Source organism: Monodon monoceros, unplaced genomic scaffold (genome assembly GCF_005190385.1).
Source record: "Monodon monoceros isolate NGI ecotype Baffin Bay Population unplaced genomic scaffold, NGI_Narwhal_1 Super_Scaffold_9, whole genome shotgun sequence".
NCBI classification, from domain to species: domain Eukaryota; kingdom Metazoa; phylum Chordata; class Mammalia; order Artiodactyla; family Monodontidae; genus Monodon; species Monodon monoceros.
This window is the reverse complement of record NW_021703786.1, coordinates 13,913,932-13,928,530: the sequence shown is the minus strand read 5'-3', so window position 1 is coordinate 13,928,530 and position 14,599 is coordinate 13,913,932. Positions and strand designations below refer to the sequence as shown.

The 14,599-nt window shown below is 43.3% G+C and overlaps 1 protein-coding gene across 1 annotated transcript in view; it reads right to left on the bottom strand.

Moving 5' to 3' along the window:
* Positions 1 to 10,145, bottom strand: part of ZNF652 (zinc finger protein 652) — a 71,142-nt gene extending 60,997 nt beyond the window's left edge. Inside the window, exon 1 of the mRNA XM_029211373.1 lies at positions 9,935 to 10,145. The gene's annotated coding sequence lies outside the window, so the exon portion shown is untranslated. The remainder of the gene's footprint in view (positions 1 to 9,934) is intronic.
* Between the last annotated feature and the right edge of the window lie 4,454 nt (positions 10,146 to 14,599).

Genomic DNA, 14,599 nt, shown 5'->3' with positions numbered 1-14,599 from the left:
AAAAAAAAAAAAAAAAAAAAAAAAAGATAACTTACTGGGATAACACAAATTGACATAATCACATTAATTAAAAGATTTTCTTTGAATTAAAAAAGCTAGTTGGTTTATTAGTTTTTCTCAAAAGTGAGTTTTTTTAAAACTTTTTTTTGGGGGGGGCGAGCTGTGCCGCTAGGCTTGCAGGATTTCAGTTCCCCCACCAAGGACTGAACTGGTGCCTTCAGAGTCTTAACCACTGGACAACCAGGGAATTCTCTAAAAAACTGTTTTTTTTAACTTTGATGTTTTTAAACTTTTTCAGGTTTACTTGGTAAAGACTATCAATTATGAAACGGGCTGGGTTTTTTCAGCCGGATTCACCTACAAACATGTATAGGTATGTTTTATGGCTTAAGTCCCAAAATGGCTAATGCCAAGATAACCTGACTGACTTCTGACATCAGCTGGTATGGCCGACTATAGCTCAGAATGCTATGTGAATATGGAATAACCTTCCTTAGAACAGCTTAGCACTATCTTCCTAAGTGTGAAGTGTGCATATTTTTGGACCCAGCCATCGAGAATTCCTCATTAGTAGATAATCCACAGGTATAGAAAGATGTGTACACAAGGGCATTCGTTATAGCACTATTTAATATAACAAAAATTTGAAACATAAATAATGATATACACAGACACTGGCATACTACATAACCGAATTATGACATAGGTTTATATTAACAGACACAGAAATATGTCCACATGAAAAAAAAAAACACTAAAGAACATGTGGGAATGGAATCATGCAATCTCACTATGTAAAACTATGCATATACAATCATGCATATATATGCTCATATTGAGAGATATCTCAGGACAGGGGTAAAGATGGGGAAGGAGATATTTTATTTCTTTCTTTATATTTTCTGTAATCCTTAAATTTTTTTTTTTTTTTTTTTTTTTTTTTTTGCGGTACGCGGGCCTCTCACTGCTGTGGCCTCTCCCGTTGCGGAGCAACGGCTCCGGACGCGCAGGCCCAGCGGCCATGGCCCACGGGCCCAGACGCTCCGCGGCATGTGGGATCCTCCCAGACCGGGGCACGAACCCCCGTCCCCTGCATCGGCAGGCGGACTGTCAACCACTGCGCCACCAGGAAAGCCCCTTAAATAATTTTGGATAAGCCTGTACAATTTTTTTAGAAAAATCATAAAGCTGTTCTTCATAATGCTATAGAAGCAATTTGTTTCACACTCAAATAAGACATTAAGTACCCAAATATGTAATTTTTAAAAAGTGATCCCCTGTTCACAACTGAAAACGGCAAAATATTTGTTATTAAACTTACTGTAAACTATAAACGTAGAAAGCTGAGAAATAGTTCTACTATAAAAACATCAGACATTAGCCAAAGACTCCAGGTCGTCAGCGTTAACTGCAACATTAGCTATATAGTAGCTAACAGACATGACACGCCACAGTATTATTATGCTTAGCTAGAGCTACACTACAGTTATAAATATCACGTTATTTCACATAGCTTCTATTTATAAATATGTACCTTAGCTGAGATCAGTCAATAGATTGCTTTTTGCACAAGCAACAGAAATCTGTCCTCTTGCCAAGGATTTATCTTTCTGTACCAATGAATTGGGGAGCTGTAAGAGAACTTATAACACATTCAGTATTCTCCATTATATGAGAGATGAGGGAAGATGAGGCTTTAAAATGCTAGATGGTTCCTGTAAGGTCAACAGCTAGTTGATGGCAGAGCTGGGCCTATCACCCAGATTCTGGTCATAAGGCTCAAAATGAATTATTCCTACATACCCATTAGGATGGCTAAAATTAAAAATACTGACAATTTCAAGTGTCGCCAAGATGCAGAACAAATGGGACTGTCATGTGTTACTGGTGGAGATGCAAAAGGGCACACTCTCTCTGGAAAAGAGTTTGGCAGTCTCTTATAAAGTGAAACATACACACACCATAGCATCAAGCAGTCCCACTCCTAGGTATTTACTCTAGAGGAATGAGAACTTACATTCACCCCAAACTAGAAACAATCCAAATGTCCTTCAACTGGTTAATGAATAAACAACCTGTGGTACATCCACACAGTGGAACATTACTTGGCGATAAAAAGGAACACACTGTTGATCCACACAAAAACTTGGATGAATCTCATAGGCATCATGCTGAGTGAAAGAAGCCAGTCTCAAAAGGTTACATACTGAATGATCCCACTTACGTAGCATTCTCCAAAAGACAAAGCTATAGAGACGGACAACAGATCAATGGTTGTCAGAGTGGAGGGTGGGGGAGAGTATGAATGAAAAGGGATTACAGAAGGAGTCTTTGGGTGATGGACTTGTTCTGTATCCTGATTGTGGTGGTGGTTACACGAATCTATATAGGTATTGATACTCAAAGAACTGTACACATGTCAAAATGTCAATTTTACTGTACATTAATTTAAAAATTAAAATAGGGACTTCCTTCCACGCACTGCAACTACTGAAGCCCGTGCACTCTAGGGGTCTGTGTGCTGCAACTACTGAGCCCACGTGCTGCAACTACTGAAGCCTGCATGCCTAGAGCCTGTGCTCTGCAACAAGAGAAGCCACTGCAATGAGAGGCCCGTGCACCACAACAAAGAGTAGCCCCCACTCGCTGCAACTAGAGAAACCCCGCGTGCAGCAACGAAGACCCAACGCAGCCAAAAAAAACCCCAAAACAACAAAAACCCCAGGGACTTCCTTGGTGGTCCGGTGGTTAGGACTCTGCGCTTCCACTGCAGGGGGCATGGGTTCAATCCCTGGTCGGGGAACTAGGATCCCGTATGCTGTATGGTGTGGCCAAAAAAAAAAAAATACATAAAATAAAAAATAAAAAAATTAAAACAAATTACTTACTCAGTCTCTGGCTTCTAAAAGCCAGAAATATTTATGGATTTTTAAATTCAATTTTAAAATTAATTTTTCAATTAGCAAAATAAAATGATTTGATGGGTCTTTTCCTATAAAATCTCAATGCCAAGAAAAGAATACATTCAACTTGGCAAGTTACACAGCCTCATTTTGTCTTAATTTCTCCGTTGGCAAAATGGGGATAATAATACCTACCTCAAAGGGTTATATGAGAATTAAATGGTAGATAAATAAATAAATAAATAAATAATAGACATATTCACAGTATACATAACTTTGGGTATGGAAATAGAAGACAACTCCAACCAAGTAACTTTTAAGTTTTGTCCTTCCAGAGAACCAGGTTCTGATGATTGCTTTTCTGATAGAGCTGTCTCTGAAATACAGTCCAAGCCCGGCGTCTGATTTTCACATAGAAGTAAAAATTCACTGCTGAGTCCTTGATGTATTTTTATTCTGTAACCACTCTACACAAATAAATTGCTGTTTAAACCAGACTCTGTGTTAAAGAAGATTACACTGTATATATTTGTATATATTTGTTTGTATGTATTTCTTAGTCCTCTTAATTCTACCTAACTTAATGAATAAACAGGTAGCCAGTGCTCTCGTGTGTGTGTGTGTGTGTGTGTGTGTGTGTGTGTATTAAGTAATAGTAGGTGTCCTACCTCTCAGAAGAACACAGTTTAAATGCTAGGCAAAATGAGAATCTAACCTTAACCTTTCCAGAGTTTCAGGTCTTTAAGAATTACCCCTCTATACGGAGTAAGGTCATAAACATGATGATTTTCTTCATGCCACATTTCATAGCTTTCTACTTTCAAACTCATACCTTTAAGCCCAGCTTTTTGTTTTATCACTCCCCCACCCCCATTTAATCCAGTAAGCATTTGCTTAGCACCTACTTCAAGAAAATACTTTTTGTTAAGCTCTATTTTGGGCAGTGATTTTCAAACTGTCTGTCCCAACCCAATTTTTACAAATGAAATAGAATAAAATAACAGACTGCCTCACAGATGGTAAGGGTAAATACTGTTTCATGAAGCTTTTGTTTCAGTTGTGGGTGGGGACATGTATGTGAGTGAATAACGTAGGCATGCATATACTGCTCTTACTGTGGATCATGGTCCAAAAGTTCGAGAAACAGTGTTACAGGGATTAAATAAACATCAGCTCTAGATTTAGAACAGTACAACCCTGCAACAGTTGGCTTCTCTGGACATGTTGTTTGGTACTCACTGCACCACCTGACCTTAGAGACACAAGTCATCTTTAAAGAAAAAAAATCTAACTTTCCATTTGAGGTGATGAAAAGGTTGAGGAGATACTGAAAGGCAGAACAAACTGTCCTTTGGTTATTGTTACAATCCCCGACAAGTCGGAATGGATGCAGAAGTGTATACTTTCTTTACCGCAACCTGACAGGAGGAAACTAGCCATTTGAAATGAGATAATTTTTAAATTAAAAAAAAATTATGTAGTATACACTTGCATGGATCAAAAATTTTAAATACAGAAGAGAATACAGTGAATAGAGCATTACTCATGACAGCTATACCAGAAACAATCCAAATGTCCATTAATGGTAGAATGGAGAAATAAATTATAATATACACATACAATGGAATATCATATGAGAATAAACTAATTATTCTTACATATAATGATATGGGTGCATCTTATAAGCCATACTCAAACGAGTACATACTGTATTACACTTACATATGGCTTAGAGATTTTCCATAGTAATATACAGTTTCTTCATTCGTTTTTGTAGCCATATAAAATTTATTCAATTGCATGAATATATGTTGATTTATTTATCCAATTCTTACTGATGGGCATTTAGGTTTTTTCCAAACTTTTGATGAGTTAATTTAAATGACTCTGCATGCTTGGTATGCTAAAAAGAAAACTGAAGGGCTCAGGATCTTTCAGGCGAGGTAACTTCAAACTCTAGCTCCTAGTATATTAATACAGGAAAAGTCCCTGGGCATCTGGGTCACAGTTTTAAGAGGAACTGGGAAAAAATACATATTTATTTATGCACAAAATTGAGATCATAAACACTCTCCTTGCCACCCCCTCAAAAAATGAAACACTTCCCATGTATTTCAATGTTTCTAGGCCACTGATACTACTCTAGATCTATTAAAATGATACATTCAGAAGGGTGAAAACAATTCATAAGGACCTAGTTATAGAACTCATTTTATAGCTCACGCGGTGTAATTAAGAAGTTATATTCCATTGAATTCCCCAAACTGAATCAAAATTCCAAAGCTGAAAAGTATAAATGTGTAAAAGACTATATTCTACACTAGCATTAAAGACAAAAGGAATCACCTACCACTGCATGTCTTGGTGAAATCCAGGTAGAGTCACAACCCTCTGATACCACATGCATAGTAAAGACCAAAAAATCAGGCTAAGGAGCCATTCTTTGCATCATTTCCATTCTTATTCTCTTCCAACAAACCCTTCTCACCACACACTGATTCATCTATCAAGAAACTGACAAAAGCAACTAGCTATCTGCTAAGCCATTTGACTCTAGTAAACTAGAAAAAATAATAATTAAAAAAATAGCACCCCTTTCCAAGAAGAATTTTACTTAGCAAAATGTATTATAGTTGAGAAAAAAATATGTAACTCAATCATCTAAATTTTATTTGTTTAGTCAGTCTGGGCTCACATAGCATTAATGATGGTGTTATTAATATTATACATTCTGGCCGAGGTTAAGTTCTTTCAAGTGTTCTGCAAAGTCTAAGGAGAGTCTAAGACCATTATTTGCCAATCCCTCTTTATCAGCAACCCAATACTAGTGACTGATTCCACTGATGGGCAAGCCCCTAGGTGGCTCAATAATAAAAGAAAATAAGGCTTAGCAGATTCCCTTGAGGTAAATTCTAATGCATTACTGATGTGTCTACCTTATCTGAAAAGTCTCTAGCTAACTTTGGTGGGTTCATAGACTTAACACAGTGATATTCTGCAAAAATGACAGAATAATTTAATTCTACAGAACCCAAGAAATCCTATTTTAAAAGCTCTATGCACTGAATAAAACTGGATACCTGCTCTTGAATCTGCTTTTCAGAGTAACCAGTCTCTTAAACTATATTTAAAAAACGAAAAAGATAATGTCATATTTTACCATAAAACTGCCTTTCTGACTAAAAACCTCAGAAGAGCAATGGGGATTCTTTAAGAAAAAATGTTCATAAGTGTCTTCAAAAATCAAAGGTAACTGCTATACAAACAAACAGATTAACTAAAGCATCTGATGTCTTCACTGATTCTACCAAGCACTTTATGGCTTGCATTAACCATGAAAATTTACACAAGGCTTTGCACGTGATTCAACTCTGGACACAGAACTTATTGAGCTACGTTAATGTCCTAAAACACCCCTTTCACCGCATAAGCTCTATAAAGGCTTAAAACAAGCACAGCCTGTGGGTAACACTGTAGAATTTGGAGCCAAGTTTTATTGTCTCCACGAAGTTCAGCCAGCCATAGAGCAACAAATCAAAGTTCCAATAAGCACAGTGCACCTGCAAGTCTTAGGTATGCTCCAAGTCAAATATTTGCAATTTTTTCATCCCAAATCAGCACAGATGAAAGTATGCAGATCGCAGAACCAGCCCTCTAAATCCTGTAAGCCAAAATGATCTGTAGTTTCACTCCCACATCACTTGTGTCCTACCATTTATTGAGTCCTTAATGTGCATATGTGCCAGGAACTGTTCTAGAAGTTTGCATACATTATCTCTAATACCTATAACAAATCCTGTTCTGATGAGGAAACTGAGGCTAGAGAGGTCAAGGTGACTTGTCTAATGCCATAAAGCCAGTGGCGCTTTATTCAAACTTCATTCTCCCTGGCTCCAAAGAGCCACCTCTGTGATCCTCCCTCAGCTAAAGTCACTAACTCCAACAGCAGCTTTCCTTTATCAAAGTAAATTCAAGGGCCAACTGTCTGAAATGATGACAAAGATGAGAAAAATATCATACCTAAAACCATGGCACAAGACCCAGGAATTCCCAGCGAGGAAACTCAGTCACCTCCTTCAGAATAACTAGTTCCAAAGGCTGTGATTCAAAATCAACTGACTTTTTGGAACAAGGGAAATGAAACTCAAGAGTGTATTCACATTTTTGGTGAAATTTTCTAAAACTCTTGAGAAAAAGGTGATTTCTTGAAGCAATTCACTTTTACAGTTAACTTCTTTGATAGGCTTCAGACATTCCAAAACAAAATCACATCCACAGCATTACTAATCAACTTTTTTCTACAAACTTGAAAAGTATCTTCTTACCACACTACAAGATTACTTCCCATACTTAGAGCAGAAATGGAAACAGCTCTGGGTGTCACGAATCAGATCTTGAGGCCACAGTTGCAGAAAGTAGGTGCTGTTTCCCTTGAGTAGGAGCTGCTGATCTGAAACCTCCCAAGGGAAGGGTGTCTGAAGAAGGGTGTCTGACAAAGAGCATTGAAAAAACTAAAGCAAGCTGTTTGTATTAATGAGAGTGAGCTGCTGGCACCACTACTCCGTAAGTGTTTCACTGCTATGCAATTGTTTTCCAGCTTCCAAGCTCTGAATCTGGCAGAGAGAATGCTGTTCTCACAGCCATAGGAGTTACATGATCAGCTGCTTTGTGGTGTGTGGGTGTTTAACTAGGTAAGTGACTGGTTAGAAGAGGTTCTGCAATATTAAATCAAGGAAGCACACACTGTCCCCTGAGATTTTAATGATTTGTCACTATACTACACTGACAAAGAAAAGCAACATATTTGCAACTTTGAAATACTTTTGAGTTTAGGATAGGCAAATAATTTCTGACAGTAAAACTTCAGGCATGACATGAAAAAAATATATAACCTGTAATATAAGCCACTTCAATCACATTTATTGAAAATCCTTCCATTAAAACATTTAAAAATGGATGATTCTGATGGCAACATCACCCTGAAAAAAGACATGAAATCATATTTAATAAAGTTGAAAAACCTTCACAGAGCAGGTGCTCTATTAGGGGAATGATAAGGCCTTCTTTTAAGAGATGGGATCAACCTCAAAGAACACAAAACAATTCCAGATAGGCATCACAAAACAGACCACTGACTGTTGTTGAAATTTACTACATTTAGAAGATAGTGTAAGGAATATATGTTATCAACTGGTCAAATTTAGGCAAGTTATTTTGAGTTCAGTTTTAACTGTTTCTTAAACTCACATACATCTCTTTACAGGAAGACAGGGAAATGATACCTTACAAATACCTAACTCACTGTAATCAAAGAACAGAACACAAGGATGCATATTTAATCTACTTTGTTGCTTATTGCTCAGGATCAAAGTAATGCCAATCCTCAAGAGACAAACAAAACAAAGCAAAACACAAAACTCAAATTCCTTTCACTTTTGCATAATATAGATCTTAACCTGAGGTCCCAGGACCAGGCTCAAGATGACTGTAATTGCATACAAAATTATGTGTGTCTATTTCACCGAGAAGAGGGTCCTAAAGGCTTCCGTGACTCCAAAGAAAGGTTAAGAACCACTGAAGTAGACTTTTCCAGAATCCCTAAAACTCAGCAGTGAACATTTTAAACAAAATTATACTAAAGGTAGTATCTATCTGAATACATGTGCACAGTCCTGATACAAACATCCAAGATGCCTGCCAGCCCTATCACAGTACAGCTCACCACTCTCAAATCAGCCCTACATGGGAACATCACCTGCACACACTCTCACATGCCAGCCACAGCAGCTCTTCATTCCCTAAGCATATACATGTGTCAACAAAGCATGTGCTAGTTGCCATTCCCAGAACAATATGGATCTGACCATCTCTGGGAAAAAATACACGTTCTTCCTAAAATATTACCCTATATATTTACTATGCCTTGACCATAGATGTTAAAAATTACAACAAAAATAAATGAAATTTAAAATACAATGAAATTCCCACACACCATATGTATGTAATTAACTGGGAAAAAAGCATCACTCAGGTATTACTGAGGGTCCATGGGAGATGCATATAGGGGAAACACCGTAATAATGATGCTTGAACACGGGACAATCGAAGCCAGACTCACGCAGCACCATCCTGAGAACATGGTTGTGGAAGGCACCCTTCTCCAAAGGCAAAAGCACATTCCTTTGATTGGCACAAGCCATTCCTGACAATGGATCCGCGATGACAGGGACTGTTCCGCAATCAGGAAGTGTGCGTGTGTGTTTTGTGGGGGAGGGATATGCTAGATGTGATCAAAGACTGGCTCTCTTCAAGAAGAGCATATGGGACCTTAAATCGTGAAGACAGTCTTCGAGGGTGAGGCAGGGGCATTTATCATTTCTACAGGAGACATTCCTCGACAATGAACATGTTCTGTGCAGATGTAACGCGGGTGTCACTACCTTTAGTGGCTCCCATCTAAGAATCTCAAGCAGAGCCTGATTGGAGGGGAGGAGGTGGTGGGGGTGGAGAAAGGTCTGCATTACCCTCCGGGTGAGTGTTGGGCGGTTGTACACTAGATACATTTTATCTCAGGCGGCACAATACTCCCGGGGGTTGGGGGTTTGGGCGCAGCCGCAGGGAAGGGGAGGCAGGGGGTGCAAGCCACCAGCTTCAGGGCAGGCGAATCCTCGGAGGAGGACCGGTGCAAACCTCCCCCTCGGCCCGCTAACCCGTGCAACACCAGCCTCTTCTCGGGCCGCGGGGCGAGCGGACTCTGCAAAACTGGAGTCCGGCCCGGGTCCGGGAAGGAGGGGGCGAAGGTGCAGAAGCGGGCGCCCCCGGCCCAGGCTCGGGGCCAGAAGAGCGCAGCGCCCCGGGCCTCCCCGCCGGATGGGGGCTGCTCCGGCCTACTGGACGCAGCTGCCTTGGCGAAGGGCTCACCCGGCGCCCAGAGCCCCAGTCGGCTCAGCGGGCGGCGGAGAGGAAAGGCTGCTGCCAGGGGCGCAGCCGCGACTGTGGCGTGTGCGTTGGGGGCAGGGGCCCCTACTCACCCGGGCCGGCCGCCTCCGCCTCCGCCGCCCCGACCACCGCCTCGGCGGTCCATCCCTGCGGCGGGGGGCCTGTAGCCGCGGCGCTCGAGTAACAACCGCCGGCCGGGCCAGCCCCTCCCCCCTGCCCAACGTCTGTCCTCAGGGCCGCTCCGCAGTCCCGGCCTCGGCCGCCGCCGCCGCCGCCGCCGCCGCAGCGCTACGTGGCCGCCGCTCCGACGTCTCGCGACTCCCTTCCGAGCGCGCGAGGGCGAGCGGGGCCGGCGGGGCGGGCGGCGCGCGGGGAGGGAGGCAGGGGAGGGGGTGTGCGTGTGTGCTTGTGTGTGCGGAGAGGAGGGCAGGGAGGGAGGGAGGGACGGCGAGCGCCGGCGAGAGCGCGCGCGCGCCCGCGGCCCCTTCCCTCTCCGGCCCCCCCGCCCTACGGGGAGCCCGACACCTCCCTCCGCCCGCCCCCCTGGCATCCCGGCCGCTGGGCGCGGCGGCGCGCATGCGCAGCCCTCGGCGCCGGCCCCGGCGCACCTTTTCTCCCTCCGGCTCACATTGTGAGCGCTCCGCCGCCCACAAAACTGCCGATTCCCGCTCCACCCCCGCCTCCCCCACTCCACCCACTCCCGGGCACCCAGGTAAAGGCGTGGAGTGCGCGTGCGCACCGCTCTTCTTGGGTTTGGGGGCGTGGCTGCTGAAAGGAAGCCAAAATGTAGAGTGGGAGGGAGCTTTGGGTTCTGGAGGGTGGGATTCCACGAAGTAGGGGGCGGGTTAAGATTAGGGAAAGGTGAAGTGAAGAAAAGTAGGCCCGAGTGAGATTTAGAAGTAAAAGAGCTTCTTTGGTTTATGAAATAAGGTAAGAAAACAAACAACTTGACTCTGGCCTCCTTGTTACTGAAGAGCAGTGTGAGTGACAGAAGACAGAAATAAAAGAGGCAAAATATAAGCAGTAGTGGTCATTCGCTAGAGTAATGGGACAGCTAATAAAAACGAGAAATTTAGAGATCACCCAGGGTGGTCAGAAGAACATATTTAGAGCCGTGCTTGTTCTGTGGCCAGAAATAGGGAAGGGGATATGTGTGTGAGTGTGTGCGCGCACGCGCGTGCACTTGAGACAGGGAGCTGCTGAAAGAAAGGAAGCCTCCATTTAAGTATTATAGCATTATGACTAATTAGCTATTAATCATTAATATAATTAAGGGTACTATTAGCTAACAAGGTAGCATTTATCCAAGTTCATAGCCGAGAGAAGTAGTCCATAATTGAAAGTGCTTGGAGTACAGAGAGGGGAAATGAACCCAGCAAGGTAAAGGCCTTAGATGGAGTAGAACCAAGGCATGACCTTTCCCACCATAAACCAAACTTCCTTGATGATTTCCAAAGTTTAACTTTTTTTTTTTTTTTTTATGCGGTACGCGGGCCTCTCACTGTTGTGGCCTCTCCCGTTGCGGAGCACAGGCTCCGGATGCACAGGCTCCGGATGCGCAGGCTCAGCGGCCATGGCTCACGGGCCCAGCCGCTGCGCGGCATGTGGGATCTTCCCGAACCGGGACACGAACCCGCGTCCCTTGCATCGCCAAGCAGACTCTCAACCACTGTGCCACCAGGGAAGCCCTATCCTTCCATTATTAAAAGCACACTTAACAAATGTTCTTGCACTGAGGCTGAGCTCTCAACATTTTGAAGACACATGCAGGTATTTCTCCCCAAAATAGCAGCCCCCCAAATTCCTGTGGAGAGTAAAATGACCTGAGTCTGGGAAAAGGTTAGGGAAGAGATTGAAACTTTATAAAGGGGTTTGAGGGTTAACTCCATCCTTAGCTACTTCCAAAAACCTATGCTTGGTTTTTATTACACTTGGACTCCATACTCTAGGGATTGCAATTTAGCAACTTTGGGTCATGTTCTTCAATAGTGAGTGTCTTCAGTAGGTAAACACTAAAAATGATATCATATTTTAGCAAGTAGAGAAAATCTTCAGGCAGAACAGGAGGAAGCAAGCATAAGTAGTAAAAGAAAAGACTTAGATTCAGTGTGAGAAATAACTTGGCATCCGTGGAGACTGGTGAGCCTAGAATATCTGACTGAGGTGTCCAGCTTTGCCCTCTTGGACATTTGATCCATCCCCCACCCTCTGCCGGTCAGGGCTATCCTGCTTGGAAGAGGGGTATGCAGAGTGACGGCTAAAGAACCAAGTCTCTAGGAGTTTCTACCCACAGGCCAAACCTCTGAAGGGCTCCTAGTCATTGGAATAGTAGTATTGTCACCTTCCATTTGAAGCATGCTTTATGGTTTTTGCAGAAAGGTTATGTCCATTATCAGATCTTGCAACAACCCCATGAAGCAGGCAGAACAGGTATTATTCCCAGTGAAGGAAATCCAGGCCAAGGTATGTTTACTGGCTCAGCCCATGTCACCCAGCCCAGTCAACAATGGAGGCAAAGCAGGACTCCCAATGTGCTGTCCTGTCAAAGGGTTTAACAGGCCTTCTCGGAAAAACAGCCACATATTCCTCTGGATTTAAAACAGGTAGCCTGGCCACGTGAGGGACAACAATTCTAATATTCAGTTCTACATCTGCATCTCCTTTATTTCATGGTTTTTTTCATCCTTGCTCTCTCCAGGACCCTGGCACTTGCCCTGTGTATCTGAAGCCTTGGCAACTGGTACTCTGGAAGGCCCTGGGCCTGGCAAGGCGAGCCCAGTCCCTCTGCTCTCCCTCAACTCTTCCCCCTTGAGAAGCTATAGGAAGAAGGGCTGTCATCACTTTGCTAGTCCCAGTGCCTCCCTTCTTCGTCTTAGCAGTCATTATAGGCAACATTTAGCACCCACATCTGGCCTTATTGGAAGACGAGGCTTCTGTCATCCTGGTTTCCTGGCCCTGGATAGTTCTTCACTAACTTTCTCATTAAGGCCGTGGGCAGAAACCAACAGAACCCCCTGCCCCCCACCCTTTTTCTTTTGGTCACGCCACATGGCTTGCGGGATCTCAGTTCCCTGACCAGGGAATGAACCTGGGCCATGGCAGTGAAAGCCTGGAATCCTAACCACTAGGCCCACCATTTTTTTTTTTTTTTGATTTAAAAATTTTAGTGAAAATTCTTTATATTTTGACAGCTCTGGAAACCTTCACAAATTTAATTTAAACAGCAGCAGAGTTATCTTGTTCCTGTAAGGTGAGCTGGACAGGCTGGTACAAGCTCCCTATTCACTGCGTTTCTTTGCTCCCCGAGTTTCCAGGGGTGTACCCCCAGTCAATTATAGTCAATAATAGTTCTTGCCACCTGTACTTATAGAGGGGCAGTGGTTGTGGCTCCCTGCCCACCCATTAACTAATGTAACCCCGTCCTACTGCACCGGACTTGGGGCCAGAGCCCTGGTCGTGGTCTCCTAGGCCCTAATACTTGTAGTGCTGTGACCTTTGTTCAATCACTCCACCTTTGAGGCTTTGTAAAAAGAGGGGATTATATGGCTCTTAGTGCCTTCCAGATCTGATACCTAGGATTCTACTTTAGAAAGTTGACTGTGTTCGTTAATACCTTGGAATTCCATTCCTTTCCTAAGAGTTACTATCCAATTCTCATCTTTAAGCCCTTCCTATTGGAAACTGCCCCTTTTACAGAATGGATAAAGCTGTCCTGGACTCCCCTTTTGTATTCACTTCTTTTTTCTCAGATCTCTAAGCAATAATGTTTAAAGACAGCTCAGAAAGCTGGACTTTTGGCTTGTCTGCCATGGGGCTTGTATGTGTGCGTGCACTTGTGGACATGTGTATATGTGGTCCATGGGCACTTTCATTCTGTGCCCCCTCAGCTCCCACCACCCCCACTAAAATTCCAGAGAAAAGTTAAAACAAATGCCAGAATGCACCAAAAGGCCAGGTATGTGAGTGGAGCTGTTTTGCTTTGGGGATGGAGATGAGGGAGGCCATTGAGATAGCCAGTGTCACTTCAGTCTCAGCTGGTTTTAGCTGTAGCATGGCCTGGGACCATCATTTGGTTCATAGTTCCCTACAGCTGTGGTCTCTATACATCAGCTTCTCCATTTGAAACATCTCAGAGTTTGGATCATGATTCCTCTGGTGTCCTTATCATCAAAATGCATTTCATAAGTTTTTAAAAAACACACATATGGGGACTTTCCTGTTGGCGCAGTGATTAAGAATCCGCCTGCCAATGTGGGGGACACGGGTTCAATCCCTAGTCTGGGAAGATCCCACATGCTGTGGGGCAACTAAGCCCGTGTGCCACAACTACTGAGCCTGTGCTCTAGAGCCCACGAGCCACAACTACTGAGCCCACGTGCCACAACTATGGAAGCCTGCGCGCCTAGAGCCCGTGCTCCACAGCAAAGGCCAGCCACCGCAATGAGAAGCCCGCGCACCGCAGCCAAGAGTAGCCCCCGCTCACTGCAACTAGAGAAAGCCCGCGCGCAGCAACAAAGACCCAATGCAGCCAAAAAAAACCCCAAACCAAAACCGAACAAAAAACCCAAAAAACAAACAGAAAACACGCATGTGACAATTTCTACAAATCTTTCTTTTACAGTATTTCATTTAACGCTTCCCTCAACCCTGGGAGGTAGGAAGGGCAGAAAACATTTCTGCTATTTATTTTTAACAGCAAATTAAAAACAAGGTCCGGATTTTAAGAGTAACATGGCCAGAATGAAATCCTGGGTCTC